The sequence below is a fragment of the Marmota monax genome, unplaced genomic scaffold, assembly GCF_021218885.2.
Source record: "Marmota monax isolate L192 unplaced genomic scaffold, Marmota_monax_Labrador192_F-V1.1 WCK01_AAM20220418_F8-fsc00066, whole genome shotgun sequence".
In the NCBI taxonomy this organism is placed as follows: Eukaryota; Metazoa; Chordata; class Mammalia; order Rodentia; family Sciuridae; genus Marmota; species Marmota monax.
In genome coordinates, this window is record NW_026692805.1 from 1687781 (window position 1) to 1704245 (window position 16465).

Genomic DNA, 16465 nt, shown 5'->3' on the forward strand with positions numbered 1-16465 from the left:
CAAAATTGACAAATCATCTAGTGAAAAATGGCTTGCTCCCTAACGCTCTTTGTTGAACAAGGCACAAGAAAGGCAAGGCCCACATTTTCTTGGACATGGCCAGTAGAACCAATTAAAAGAATCTAAGTGCCTGTACTCCCGGCAAAGTCCCTGTATTCAATACCAAGAGTACACCCAGCAGTTTGTTGAAGCAAACTGACTACAGCTAGAGAGCATAGACACATGGCCCAGTTCTGCCCAGTGGAACTTCCGAGATCTGCCAGGGGTTTCAGGGAAAGACTTCAAAGATTCTGGCCAATCTCTGTGATTTTATTGCCAGTTAAATATGCTTCCTGTGAAACATCTACTCTGGCTTGGACAAATCACCTCTTCTGGGATGGAATAGAGTTTCAGGCACAGATTCTGTGCAGTAGTTTTTAAGGCTATCACAACAGCAGTGAGGGAAGGGTCCCCACCATATTTTTCTTCCTGGCTGATAGATGGTTGTCTTCATGTTCACATGACATTTTCTTGGTGTGCCTACCTCTGTGTGCCTAATGCATTAACACTCAGCCTAGTGAACTCATTTTAACTTTGCTACTTCTGAAAGGACCCTACATCCAATGAGGTTGTTCTCTGAGGTCCTTCAGGTTAGGACTTAAACATAACAGTTTTGAGGGGGACATAATTCAACACTTACCCTTCTATGCACAGGTGAATCAACAGGTTCATTCATCCAGGTGAAAGTGGGGCCGTCTGGTGAGGCCACCAACAAAAGTACTTACAGGCCACAACAAGGGCGAAAGTGGTGGGCAAGATTGGTCTAAGTGTTCAGTACCTCAGTCAGAAAAGGGCTGAGAAGGATGATGCCTCCGGAGGGTGCAGGGAAGTGTGGTCATTTCTACTGTATACTAGTAGAATTAAGCCTCATCCAGGGCAGGATTATTTGTTAGTGGACTTTTACCAGGGATATCAACAGGAATTCTGATGAGAGAAAATCGTATGGAATCTTATGAAGTCCTAAACATCAAGTCCTCCAGATTCTACCTTCCCTTAGAGAGGACAAAGAATCAAAAACATTCAGTCTCAACTATCTCCATATGTCCTAAGATATTACCCAGTGATGTACTGCAGACTCCGTCCCATGGTCTGGAAGTGAAATGGCTCCTTCTTAGATTCTAACCTCTTGACACTTATTTACTCAATTCTTTTGGATACCAGTATATGCCAGGCACTCTGTTGGTAGAACTGGGTTATCCAATTTGAGTCCTAATTAAAAAAAAAAAAAATCCACCACATTCTATTTAGGGTCCCTGCAACAGAAAGGTCAGTGGCATAAAGCACAGTAAGCAAAGGACAGAGAGGAGAGAAGGATAAATAGGAAAGAGGATTGTTTAAGGTAGGCCCTTTAAACCCTAATAAAGGTTCAATTTTTATTCTCAGAATAAATGAAAGCTATTTCAAAATTTAAAATAGGAAGTGGTATGATCTGATTTGTGCTGTTAAGAAGCCATTCCGAAATAAGCCAATCCCAAAGAAAGAAAGGTTCAGTGTTTTCTCTGATATGTGGATGCTAATTTATGATAAGGGGGGAAGGGGAAAAATAGAAGTATTTTGGACTAGACAGAGAGGAGTGAAGGAAGGGGAAGGGAGGGAAGGGGGAGGATGGGAGGGAAGGGGGAGGATGGGAGGGAAGGGGGAGGATGGGAGGAGTGGGGTACGGAGGTAGAAATGGTAGTAGAATGAATCAGATATTATTCCCTATGTTCATATATGATTACCTGACCTGTGTTATTATATATCGTGTACAACCAGAAGAATGATAAGTTGTACTCCATTTATGTATGGTTTGTCAAAATGCATTATACTATCATGTATAACTAATTAGAACAAATTTAAAACTATGTTTTAAAAAAGAAGCCATTTGGTTATACTGTGGAAGTAGACTTATAGAGTAAACGCAAAAAGAATATTAATAAACTCCCTTTCATCAGGTTCCCCAGGACGTAAACTCCTATACTGAAAAAAATGTAAGAAATTTATTGAAGAGTGCATTCAGGGGAGTAAAGACAACAAGATTTTACAGAGAAGTTGAGTTTTAGTGCAATAATCAATACCCCATGGAGGATGCTGGAACTGGGATGATCCTACAGAGTTTCCCATATTGAGGCAAAGGGGCTAGATTTATACATCCCCCACCATTAACTGGTCATCGCCAACCAGTCACAGGATACAGACTGTCTCCAGGAAGAAAAGAGATCTTCAGTCTTTTAGTGGAGTGCTATTAGCTATTAATATTCCCCAGAAGCTGAGGAGAGGGGTACTTCAGTCCCGGAGAGTTAGGATGAGGCAGGGCATCGGGATGGTCCAATCTTCCCTTGCACAGCTTGTATCCAGCAGCATTGTGCAATACATCTGGGAGCAGCTCCTCCAGGATTCTGGTGGGCCTCTTTTCCTGGGGAAATTTACAAGAGAAACCTATATGCCTCCTGGTTCTACGGCTGGTCTCACGGTCACAACTGATACTCACCAGATCCTTCAACTTTCACCAGCACCATTGCTTACCTAAATAGCTTCCCTGGTTGGTTGATCTTGGTCCTACCTTATGGAGAGTCTGATTTCCCAGTAACATACACTTTTCAAGTGGGGGATACTCTATTTTTACCTTTACCATCAAAATTGGGCAAGAAAGTTTCATGAAATTCACAGGTGAATCGTGGGTTCCAAGTATATTCTTCTTTTATTCCTCTATCTCCCCCTGATGATAAGGATCAATTTTTCCTTTGGGATCACAGTTCATTTACTTGCCTGTTAGTCTGTTGCATAAAGATCTCAAAGTCACAAAGTATCAGCCATAACTTGGTGGCATATTCCTCCTCTAGAAGCCAGGACTTCCAAATATGCCAAACCCAGGTTTGTGGTGACTGGGAGCACACATTCCTCAAATGATAGGTAAGGATGGTCATTTCTACTTCCATCTCTTGATTCCAGTACCATGTAATTTGCTATTAGGCACCCCAGTCCCATATAATGACTGTTGATTTAGGGCACACACCACAGCCTGGAGACAGACACTGTAACCTCAGAGAGTATCATCTCCAAGCTGGCACTTAAGCAGCACCTTCAGAAGGCTCCATTGCTCTACTAGGACAGTAGCCAGCAAGATGAACTAACAACTTTGGAGGTTATAAGTGCCCTTTCACTGAAATTGTTGAATATAGATGACCATCTATATGAATAAATGTAAAAGAACTTGGCAGGGATGGAGGTCATGCATAATCCCAACAACATGAGTGTCCTCTGGCCAATATTGACTTACCTAATGCCATTGCTAAGTGTCCAATCTGCCAATAGCAAAGATTCAATGCTTTTCAGGAAAACAACCAGGCTACCATGATAGGTCCCTTCCATATTGGGGGTGGCAAAAAGATTCCTTTTACTAATACTGATATGCATTCCAAATATGTGGTCCTTCTCTGCCCACAATACGTGCCAGCATTACCATCAATACGGTATTTCACTTAGTAATGATTACCTCAAGGCAAGAACTCATTTTGAGCAACACAGATATAACAAGAGGCTCCTGACTATAAGATCCACCAGTATTACCATGAATCACATTGCCCAGAGGCAGCCATCCTGTTGACACAGTAGAATCACATATTGAGGATTCAGCTAAGGTGCCAATATGGCGCAATACGTCTCAGGGTTGGTTCCCCATCCTCCAAGATGTGACACGTGCTTGTAATTAACAGTTGGTGTGTGACATCTATGTTGTGCTCTTTTTCTTAATAGCTAAAATTAATGTATGTACAAAACAACGAGTGATAAAGTAGATCAAGGACCTAGGCATTAAGACCAGAGACACTGCACCTAGTTGAAGAAAAAGTAGGTCCAACTTTCCATCGTGTCAGCTTAGGAACCAACTTCTTCAATAAGATCCTAAAGCACAAGAAGTAAAATAAAGAATCAATAAAGGGAGTGGTATCAGACTAAAAGGCTTTTTCATAGCAAAGAAAAATCAGAATGTGAATAAAGAGCCAACAGAATGGGAGAAAATCTTTATGACTTGCACCTCAGATAGAGCATTAATCTCCAGGATATACAAAAAACTCAAAAAAACTTAACACCAAAAAACCCCAAATAACCTAATTAACAAATAGGCAAAGATATTTCACAGAAGAAGAAATACAACTGATCCAAAAATATATGAAAAAATGATCAACATCTCTAGCAATTAGAAAAATGCAAATTAAAACTAGACTGAGATTCCATCTCATTCCAGTCAGAATGGCAATTATCAAGAATACAAGTAACAATAAATGTTGGCAAAGATGTGGGGGAAAAGGTTCACTCACACATGGCTAATGGGACTGCAAATTGGTGCAACCATTATGAAAAGCAGTATGGAGATACCTTAGAAAACTTGGAATGAAACCACCATTTGACCCAGTTATCCCACTCCTCAGTTTATATCCAGAGGACTTAAAATTAGCATATCATAGTGACACAGTCACAACAATGTTTACAGCAGCTCAATTCACAATAGCCAAGCTATGGAACCAACTGAAGTGCACTTTAAGAGATAAATGGATAAAGAAAATGTGGTATACATACACACAATGGAATATTAGCCATAAAGAAGAATAAAATGATGTCATTTGCCTGTAAATGCATGAAACTGGAGACTATCATGATAAGTGAAATAAGCCAGTCCCCCAAAACCAAAGGTTGAATGTTCTCTCTTATATGCTAACTCCCAAGGGCAATAGGAAGGGGAAGAATAGAAATTCATTGGATTAGACAAAGGGGAATTAAAGGAAGGGAAGGGGGATGGGAATAGGAAAGATAGAATGAATCAGACATAACTTTCCTTTGCTTATATATGAACACATGACCAGTGTAACTCTACATTATATACACCCACAAGAAGTGGATCCTAACTGGCATGCATTGTACTCCATGTATGTATAATATACCAAAATAAATTCTACTGTCATGTATACCTTTAAAAAAGAGAGAGAGAAAGAAAAAAGAATTAAAAAATAACAAACAAACAAACAAACAAAAACCAAGGAGGGAATCTTTTCACCATAACTATTAATGACATACTTGTGAAATTTAGGCTTCTCATTCACACTACCTTGTGGTCTACCAGATCCCAGATCTTAAGTTACCATGAAGAGACTACCTCTACATGGTAGTACCATGTTCCATTGAACTTAAAGCTGTGAATCCATGTGGTTATTTTGAGTTCCTTATGCTAGTAAACCCGCATGGGGGTGAGGGGTGGGTTATGCCAGTCATTCCTTGGTCATGATTATATGAGAGGTAGAGGAAGATGTTTAGAACCCAGGGCCTAGGGGATTCACTTGAGAGCAGACCAGCTCTTCCAAGCTTTTCAACAATTGTGAATTGGAAATTACAGCAATTTCTAAGGAGAAAAATAACTAAGAGCTCAGGCTCTCAGAAATAGGGATCTAGGTCGTCCTGCTAGGCAAGCATACCAGACCAGCCAAAGTGCCATCGAAGGACTAGGGACATTTAAATGTGTGATCCCTACTTCCTCCTACTTTGTCGTCACTATTTCTTACCCATGGCTGCATTCTAACCCTTTGGGTATGAAAGGACTGGGAAGGAAGAAGAAAGAAGACCAGGAATATTCTCATTGTCTGGCCCCGTCATATGAGCTTTGCATTCTTTGCATGAAACTTGGCCTGACTCTTTCTCCTGTGGGCATTTATCTTGGCTCCTCAGAAACCTTGCCTCATTGGTGCCATTTCCCTTGTGTTTCACTCCACCCAAAATGAGCTTCTTTATTCTGGACCTACACTTGGGAAGCTGGCAATTTACTTCATCTGTTTACTGAGGTCCTATAGCTGTCACGGCCCCTCAACCTCCCCCCACAAGTATGTCTTCCTGCCACAACCTAAATCTGGACCGTGAGAAGCACTCTCAAATTATTTCCCGGGCCAGCTCTGGAAGTCCAGGTCAATCCCAGCACTATGAAGACTCTCTTCCAAAGCCACTCTGCCAAGCCTGTCATCCCCAGGACTCCTAATGTGGGAGTCAGATACCTATGCATGTGTCCTCTCCAGCCCCCAGCTAGCTCAGGGCAAAGGACATACATTTTGCTCTCCAAGTGATCTCCTTAGAGTCCCTCTTTTCCTTGCCTTTCTGAATTGAGGCTGGTGACAGGAAGGCAATGAGTAGAGAGGAGGGGACTGTCATGGCTCTCTCCAAAGGGCTTCTCCATGGAAATCCACTCATTTTCCTTCTCAAACTTCAGAGTGTGTGAGTCAGATAATTGACTTTCCAGTTCAAGCTTCTACAATTTTATATGTCAGCCTCATACCTCATTCTGGAATAAATTGTCTATTGTATCTTGAACTAGTGAAATGACTTTAACAACTTATTTCTTAGGTATGTGTTCAAATTGTGGATAGTTGCCCAGTCGCTCAATAATGCATTTTTGCCTTAGAAAATGAATGGGTGGGGAAGAATGATTAATTCTTCTAATTTATAAATCTCTGTCTTTTGACCTTAACCTGTTTTCCTATAGTAAAAATATAGGACAGTGTAAGAAACAATAGACATAGAATGTATAAGTAAATTTAAATTATTTATATGTGTATTTACTTTTTAAAATAAGTATTTAAATTTACTAATACATTCTACTATATTTATTTATTTGTAAAAATTAGGCCATATGTCAAATATAAAAATATAATAGATTATTTCATATGTATCAAACAAAATTATTTTGATCCTAAAGTAAAACTGTACAATTGCTTTAAACATTTTGGCCTCAAGCAACTTTATGTAGAAAATATGTTTTGTTTCTAATCCTTGTCTAGTACTCCAGTTGTCTGGCATTTAGACTAGAAAACTCAAGCAAGAAAATAATCAAAATGACTGGAACCTGAAGTTTGGGGGTACAGGGTAAGCATGTCACGTATTTCATATAAAAGAAATCTAAGGAGGTATATTATCTTCACAGTCTGATCAACACCTCTAGAAATAATGGAGGCGGTCTATGCCATCAATGGTGTTTTAAATCTGCATACTGCACCACTAAACTCTCAATGAAATATAGGCATTATGCACGTCCTTTAACTCTGCTAAAACTACAGTACAGCAAGAGAACAGGAAGGAAGCGGAAATAAGCAAAATATGTCAATAAAATGTGGGTAATAGAAAGCAAAAGAGTTGAGGTGGCTTAGCAGTGAGGGGAAAGCTGAAACTGAATAGCTTAAAGGGGTCAAAGCCAACAAAAATAAAACAACCGTAAATCACAGACCTTGGAAAGGCTCAGAACTTGGAGGCATCTCTGAAGACTGTGGAGAGAGTGGGCTGGAAACAGGAAGACATCTTGTTCAAAGGTAGCCCAACCCCAAACCCTTTCCCCCAACAGAAAGAAATCTCTACAACTCGGGCTCCAGACACAGCTGAGAACACTGTACTGAATTCTGATTCCCCTCATTCTCTTCCTTGCATTGGCAAGATAGCTTACATCTTCAGGCAGAAAAGCTGAGACTGACCAGCCTGAAAGCAAAGATCTACAGGGATTCATATTTAAGAGCCCTTCCAATCAAATACAGTCAATCCTCCTTATCTATTTCTAAGGATACAACCAACTGTGGATCAAAAATATTTGGGAAACATTTTTTTCTTTACTGAATATGTATAGATGGGTTTTTTTCCCTTGTCATTATCCCCTAAACAATTTAGTATGACAACTATTCACATAGAGTTTACATTGTATTAAGTATTATAAATAATCTCAAGTCGATTCATGTGTATAGTTTCTATGAAAATATTATGCTACTTTACATAAGGGACTTGAACATCCTTAGATTTTGGTATCTGAGGGAGTCCTAGAACTAATCTTCCGTGGGACAACAGTACACAAAGACTGAAATAGGGATGTGTGTGGGTGTGTGGGTAGGGTGGGGAAGAAATGGTAGTTGTAGAATTAGACCCTCTTCTTTGACAGTAAGAAATGAATAATAATCTCTAAAAAAAAAAAGCAAAAAATAGTTAAAACATGTTGTTTAAAAATATGGAAATGTTTAAGCAACACTAAAGACAATGAAGGGTAAGAGTTGTTGCTCAAAACTATGACTTTTAGAGAGGAACAACAGGAGCAAATAAACTTCTCAAGAAGAATCAGGGCCAATCACTTTGTAGAAGATTTGTTCTCCATTATCCAGGCCTGGTGAGTCATCCCAAAGGCTCAGATAAATCCCATCCTGATGAACACAGATTATCAGAGAGGATGAAGCTTCTGTGACTGTAAACTATCACTGCAACAATACTACATAGCACACTGTCCCCAAACTCCAAGTATTTGTGTATTAACACTCACATTTGAGAATCTAGTCATTTATAGTTTCAGTTGCGTTTGGGCTGATCTATGCTGGACCTAAGTTTCTTTGCTTCAGGCTGTGAGCCTTCTGAGCTTGGTTGGGGCTATGAATCTGCTTCATGTATCTCATCTCAAAGCCCAGGTTGAGGGGCAATTGCTACTTATGGGGATGTTCTCATTGTGTGGATCACTTCCGCCGAAACTCCAAGGCTCTGAATGCGTCATGTTCCCTAATATACTACTGACCAAAATAGGTCATAAAGCTACACCCAAAGGCAAAGTGTGGGTGCTACAGTTTGAATCTTAAATGTCACCTACAGGCTCATACATTAAAGGTTCAGTCCCCACTTGACAATTTTGGGAGATGGTATTACCTTTAAGAGGTAGGGCCTAGGGGGAGGTGATAGGTCACTGGGGACATGCCCTTGAAGGAAATTTGGGGGACTCTGGTCTCTTCCTCTTCCTCTGTCTCTTTTGCTCGAAGCCATGAGGTGAATGGGCTTCCACCATCACACACTGCTACCAAGATGTACTTATTCCCACTACAGGCCCAAAAGCAAAAGGGCCAATCAAGCATGGACTGAAATCTCTAAAACAAAGGCAAAACAAACTTTTTCTCTTTTTAGTTTGGTTGATTTAAGTATTTTGTTACAGCAACAGAAAGTTGACTAATAGAGTGAGAAATCATAATTTTCCCACCACAAAGCCATGGTGTATAGATGCATAATATAGATGCATAATAACACTAAGCGAGAGTGAAGAAATAATTAAGACTAATAATTCAGTCTGCCAAAGTACCCTTCATCATACCAATCACCATTCATCAATTGCATTCCAATCTTTGTCATTATTCCCAATACATTATCAAATTCTACCAGTTAGCAAGAATATCTAGGATGGATAGCAGAATTAGTGGTTTGCATTTGCTTCTTTTTTAGTAGTTATTTTAAATATGTTAAAATCTTTTTATGAATTGTATTCAAAGCCTTGCTGTTTTATAAGCTCTTTCTTTTACCTAAATAAGAATAAATAAGAATACAGAATATTGGCTAAAAAAAAAAAAACTTTAAAACTGATTTTTGTTAGGATGCACTTGTTCTGGATTTTTTTAAAAGTACAAACCCAGATCAAAATACACTGGAATGCAGGGAAAGTTATTTGATATAGAAAATGTGTAGTCTAGCCAAAAAGTGATTACTCCAGAAATCCTCATGGAGAATAAAGGATTTAATGTGAGACTTGATATTTTGGAAAAACAAACTGAGGATTAATAATATCCGGGTGATGTCTCCCAATAACACCAAAGGAAACATTGAAGACGTCTTAAAAGAATGGCTTCCAGATGCCTAGTAAATCATGTGTCCATACCAAATGAGAACGTGGCTAACAGAGGATATTTCTTATTTTGAGAAAAAAAAATCATTCTTTGGGTTGCTGGTAGTATTTTTCACATCAACTTTGTAACATTATTAAAGAGATAAAAGCCAACAGTGTCAGCCTTTTCAAATAATGAAATAATGGAAAACTAGATGCAATGAAAACTAGTTTTGCCATTCAGCATGATTTATTTGTTAGAAAATAAATGAATTAGAGTTAATGGTGAGATTTGTTTATTTCACTGGCTGGGATACACCTTAAAGTCTTGTACAGTAAGAGAAGTATAATTATAAGAAGGGAGACAGGACAAGAAAAATAGGATGACACTTTGCACATAGGGACATTCTTAGATACCCAAGTTTTGTTTTTTGTTTTAAAGACTCTGGAATCTAAAAATTGATTTCCTACAAACCATTTACACCCACAAGCCCTTGGGAAAGAGTTCACAGGTACTCCATTTGGAAGACCACTGATTTAGTTCATTGCTAGCATTCCCAAACTTCTATGTCTTTTGAGGTCTTAAGTCATTTCCTCCAACACACTCCTTTAAGGAGTTACAGAGTTATGGTACCTATCAAAATGTGCCAGAACCCGTGAGCTTTCAGAGTTAGCTTCATAAAGAAAATTTAGTGAAGTCACTGGCTTTTAGTTTTTCCATATTGAAATCTTCCCCTTGACTTTCTTGGTGATTAATTTTTTCATTTCTATATTACCTGGCAAGTGTTTGCACTTGAATAATTCTCTGGGTCTTGTCACTGGAAAACAACAGCAAGAGTAGCAGAAGCAAAACTAGTTCTTAAGGAACACCAATTTTTGTAATCAGATATTATAAAACAGAAATTAGAATGTGTACCTTCTAATGGGATATTCCTTTTAATCAACTAAACTTCCTATAGAGGACATTAAGCACAAATGGACCATTTGGCAATTTGCATGGATATTAAGTGGTTGAAGGAGGGATGGGGGAAGAAAAGGAAGTCTGAAGGAACCAAATTAATCTTCCATTTCCTTCTAACTGGTTAATCAGCTGAAAGTAAGAGCAGAAACAGAAATTAATAAACCATATGCAATATAACGCCAGTCGTCATTTGAGGGAACTACATTTTTTTCTATCATGTTAATTGCCTAAGTGTTACCATAATATCTCAAGAACTCCTTGGGATTAAGAAAGCAATGATTATTTTCCCCCTCCTTTGCAAAAGTGTCTATTTTATTGGTTTCAATAAATTCATTCTGTATTAGCTAAGATTAGGTTCTGGTGTGGAAAACAAAGATTCCCGGCAATAGTGGTTTACAGAAGAGAGAAATTATATTTTTCATAATATTCTGGAGGGAACAGTTAAGGTCTGCAGTGATGGCTCTCCTCTGCAAAGTCCTGTGAGTCCCAGGCCCTTCTTCAATGTTCAAGGACCATGTCCCCAAGACCTGCTCCATGTCCAACCACCAAGACCACATCACAGCCAATAGGAAGGAGGATGTCAGGCTTTCTGTATTTTGAAACTATCTTAATAGGCATATAGAAATTTAAATCTGTTCTATTTTCTTGGGGGTTGATCTTTCATCATTATAAAATGATCCTGTTTTTCCATAGTAATGATTTTTACCTGGAAGTATATTTGATTTGAGTTTAATAGAGGTATATCAATTTTCTTTTGGGGTTTCCCTTATATCTTTCTTTCCCCATCTTTTACTTTCAGCCTTTCCTAAAACTTAAATATGTTTATTATAACAATATAGCTGATTTTGGGGGGATGGGATTGTAGCTCAGAGATAGAGTGCTTGCCTTGCACACGTGAGGTCCTGGTTCGATCCTCAGCACCACATAAAAATAAATAAAAATAAAGAGATTGTGTCTATCTACAAACAAAATAATTAAAAGAAAATATAGCTGATTTTAAAAAAATCTAGTCTGACAATCTTTGTGTTTAATGAAGGCAATTATTTATTTTCATCATGGGTCATCTTATTTTGTACTGTTTGTCCCATCTTTTTCATGATTTATGCCATCTTTTGTCAGTTTTTGCTGTTTGAGTTAATTATTTTCTTCTAATTCTACTGTACCCATTAATATTTGGGTATTATGCATTCTGATATTATTTTTTAGTGTTTGCCAACACACACACACACACACACACACACACACACATTTAATTTATCAAAGTCTCAAGTCAGTCAATATTTTTACCCAGTTGCTGAATGTTTCCAGAGTTGTATGCCTCTCTGTATTAAGATGCCACTGTTATTTATACTAATCCATGTATTTACTAATTTCTGTGCTTTTCACTTTTTTAGAGATAGAATTATTGAGGTATGGTTGACATAATAGACCACACATATTTAAACTGTACAATGTAAGTTTTGACACATGTGAAACAACTGCTACACTCAAGAGAATATGTGTATCATCACCTCCAAAATATTTCCCTTGACCTTTTAAATCCTTCACTTCTGTCATTTCATTTTGTTGTTGATGGTGGTGATATTTCAGGCAGAAGCCTAAATGGCAAATCCTTATCTTGGCTATTAGTGGAAGTCTCTCCCTATTTCTGTTTGTATCTCAGACTTGGAATATGAGATCACTTTCCTTCCATCTCTAGCACACTCTTAGATTTTCCTTTGGCGAAAATGTACTGAAGACAAACTCCCCTCTGTTTTGATGGCCTGAAAATGTCATCATTTTGGCTTCATGCAAAAAAGCCTTTTTCTCCCCCTAAGCATAGAGATTTAGGTTGAGAATAGTTTTCCTTTTGCACATTGAATATGTCATTTCAAAGACTCCTGGCTTCCTTTACTGCTGTCAAGAAATGAGCTGTCAGTTTTTGCTCCTTTGAAGGTAATATATCTCCTTTTATGATCTTCTCTTTGTCTTTGTTGCTGTTCAGTTGTACTGTGATTTATCTAGCTGTGGGTTTTCTTTATATTTATCCAGTCCGATTGTTCACTGTGCTCCAGATGCAATCTAGAGAAAGATACTTTTCATTGATTCTGAAAATTCTCAGCCGTTTTATTCTCAAATAATGTTTTATTCTCTGTACCATTTTTTCTTTATTTTCCTTTAGAACTCTAATTAGACACACTTCCACTCTACCTTTCTTAAACTTCCATTTTTTTCATCTAATTTATGGGCAACATTTTGCATAATTTCTTCATACCTATTTGCCTGTGAGATCACTAATTCTCTCTTCAGCTGTGTCTAATCTACTTTTAAGCCTGTTTACTGAGGGTTTTTGCTCATTTTAGTTATTGTGCTTCTCATTTCTAGGTGCTCTGTCTAGTTCTTGTTCAAATTTGAGAGATCAAGTAATCATTCTGTATAGATTATTATTATTATTATTATTATTATTATTATTATTATTATTATTAATTACCAGGGATTGAACCTATGGGGACTTAACCATTTAGCCACATTCCCATCTCCCTCTCTCCCTTTTTTCTGGAGACAAGGTCTCACTAAGTTGGTGAGGGCCTTGTTAAGTTGCTGAGACTGGCTTTAAACTTGTGATCCTCCTGCCTCAGCTTCCTTAATTGCTGAAATTAGAGGCTTGTACCACCATGCCCAGCTAGTTTATTATTCTTTACATAGATTTTTCAAATGTTTCTTTCACTTATTTAAGCATGCTAAACATAATTATTTTATAATCGGTGTCTTGCAACAATATTGGAAGTAACTCAGTTTATTTCCGGTATCTCCATTTTGCTGTCTCTATGTAGTGTTGTTTTGTTATATTTTGAATTATTTTTGACTGTGAGCTGCTCATTTCCTTTGGGATTTGTTTTTCAAGGAAATTCTTTGATAATTGGGGAAAATAAGCTTCTTGCAGAAAGGACTGACATTTGCATTTGTCAGATACCTGCAGGCATTGCATATCTCAGACTACTTTAAGCTATTGGTACCATTTTATATATTTGGTTTCCAATTTTTCTTTTAACAATATATAATGAGATGTTCATCATTCCAAGTGTTAATTCATTCATTATTTTTAATGACTGTATGGAATCTTGTAATATGGACATATTGTAATTGATCTAACCCTTCACCTATTGATAGTCTATTAAATTGTTTCTATTTTTTTTCTACTAGAAACAGGTATCACTGCAAATGTGCATTTTTATTTACTAGCTTTTATATTTGCATAATTCCCCCTTACGTATACATGTGTGCATGTATATGTCTGTATATTGGTGTAGATACAGTTAAGGATATATTCCTAAAAGTAGAACTGCTGTGACAAAGATATTAGGAATTTTAAAAATATTAATACATGCTGGGAACAGTGGCACATGCTTGTAATCTCAACAGCTCGGGAGACTGAGACAGGAGGATCTCAAGTTCAAAACCAGCCTCAACAAAAGTGAGGTTCTAAGCAACTCAATGAGACCCTATTTCTAAATAAAATACAAAATAGGACTTGGGATGTGGCTCAGTGGTTAAGTGCCTCTGAGTTTAATCCCTGGTACAAAAGAAAAATTAATGCATGCTACACATGACTCTTCAAAAAGATTCTATTGTTTATAGCCCATTAATATATAATCCTGAACTTGAAAGCACTAATGCTATCCATCTTTAAATCTTGCTGTTGTGATGAGAGTACTATAATATCTTTTAAGAATATCATAACATATTACTACTTATATGGCTGAACATATTGCTACATTTATTGACTATCATTTACTTAGTCCATTTTATACATTTTCCTGGGTCATTCTTTTTTTTGAATTTAAGAATATTAATGTCTTTAATTGTTTCATATAAGAATAACTTCTAAAATATAAATATGAGCTTGTATAAATTAAATTATTTTCATTAAAAAATGAATGTTTTACTATTATATAGTATTATAGTTGAGGCAAAAGAACTTAACAATGAGCTAAATTATATATTTTATTGTTATGAAATGAAATCTAATTGCTTCCTCAATATTTTTAAAAAGGTGTTGGAGATTCATGTGGTAATAATCATAATTAGAAAGATATTTTTACTTAGATTTTTAATGATTTACCAGCAGAATATTTATTTTCAGAGACTTTTTATTTTAGAAAAATTCAAGCACTCATCAGGTAACCAATTTTCTCCAGCTTATTTCACCTTAATTTATTTACAGATTCTATTTATATGAAAAAGGTATTTATGTAGATTTTATCATTGTTGGAATTTGAAGTTTTAATAATTCATATTTACTATTTTGAAAAATGTTTAGTTTTAAAATGATTATTCACATCACTGTTTTTGATAAAAATTATACTTGACTCAGTCAATTCTTTTGTGCTATAAACTTTTATAAAGTTATTGAATAAGATTTGTGACAATTATAAAACATTGGCTGTAATTGTTAATGATTTTTACAAGTCTTTATAATGTGAATTGTTTGACTTCACACATTGAAATAAACTTATAAATAAGGGAAAGATTTTTATTCTCCCCTTGGATACTTTCTTAGTTGTAGAAAATATACAAAATGATAAAACATCAAAGATTTTTAAAAACTGATTTGATTTTCACAGCATTTAAACTAGAAATATACAAATTCAAGTTGGATAAACACTTAGAAGAGGAATATGGTATTGTCTTAAAATATCTATATTTTAAGAAGCAAAATTGTTTAACCCTCACAAAGTTAAGAATTGGCAGGTTTTAGAAATTATATTTCTCAGAAATTTCCCAAGCAATCTACTAAAAACATATAAATTCATCTGATTCAGGACTGATTCAAAAGTAGAAGAGATAACAATAAAGTCTGAGCAAATTTTGTATTTCTCAGAAAATCTTATTAACTATTTTGAACATTCTTTGCATTTAAATATCAAGTATTCTTTCTTATTTTATTCAGGAACATACCACTTAAAGTTATAAAATTTAACTTTTGTTTTTTAAAACTCAGATTCATTTGATCACTCAAAGTAAATAAGACAAGATAGTCAGGGGGAGATGATCCTTGGAATTGTAATTCTCTATAATCAGTCCAGAAATAGTCTCAGAGAATAAAGATATAACTGACTTTCTCATGATAGGCACTATAAATCTTAGGCTTCCTTAGTAAAACCATACTTAATTTTTGTATTATAAGAGATGTTAACCCTTCCTGTTAAGTTACAATAATCATGTAATTTGGAATCTGATAATCAGGGTCAAAATTACCTACCTAAGTTATCAAGCAAGTTCTGGAACTCTCTGGATTTGGGGACAGGATATCTGTCAGGATCAAAAGATACCAAGATCAGAAGGGAAGCACACACAACTAATGGAAGAAAATTTCAGGAACACTGTACAGGCATCGAATCAAATCAAAAGTAGAAAGTTGAGGCCCTAAAATTACTATAGTCACTAAGATCAGAGAGAAGCTGTAGAGACATCTCAGGGGCTTATACTTTTACTCCAGGACACTAATGTACCTGGAATGGCATTAGCATAGAAAGAAGAGTGCGAGAAGGCCTTACTTGGAGTGTAAATCTAGGTGAACACTTCAGCTTCACTGTCTTAGTCTTAGTAAAAATGGACATTCAATTTCCATAATTGATCGTAAAATTTATAACAATAAATATGTAAGTCACACTAAGTTTTGGGATATACAACAACATATTATTGTTTATATATCATGAAGACAACCATTTGGTTTTCTTTTTAAAAATCTCTTCATCATCTATGCTGAATATTGATTAGCAGCCACTGCTAAGACTACTAATAATCTGAATATTAAACATGATCTGTGTATTAGTTAGCAGCATGTAAGCAAAGTGTCTAGT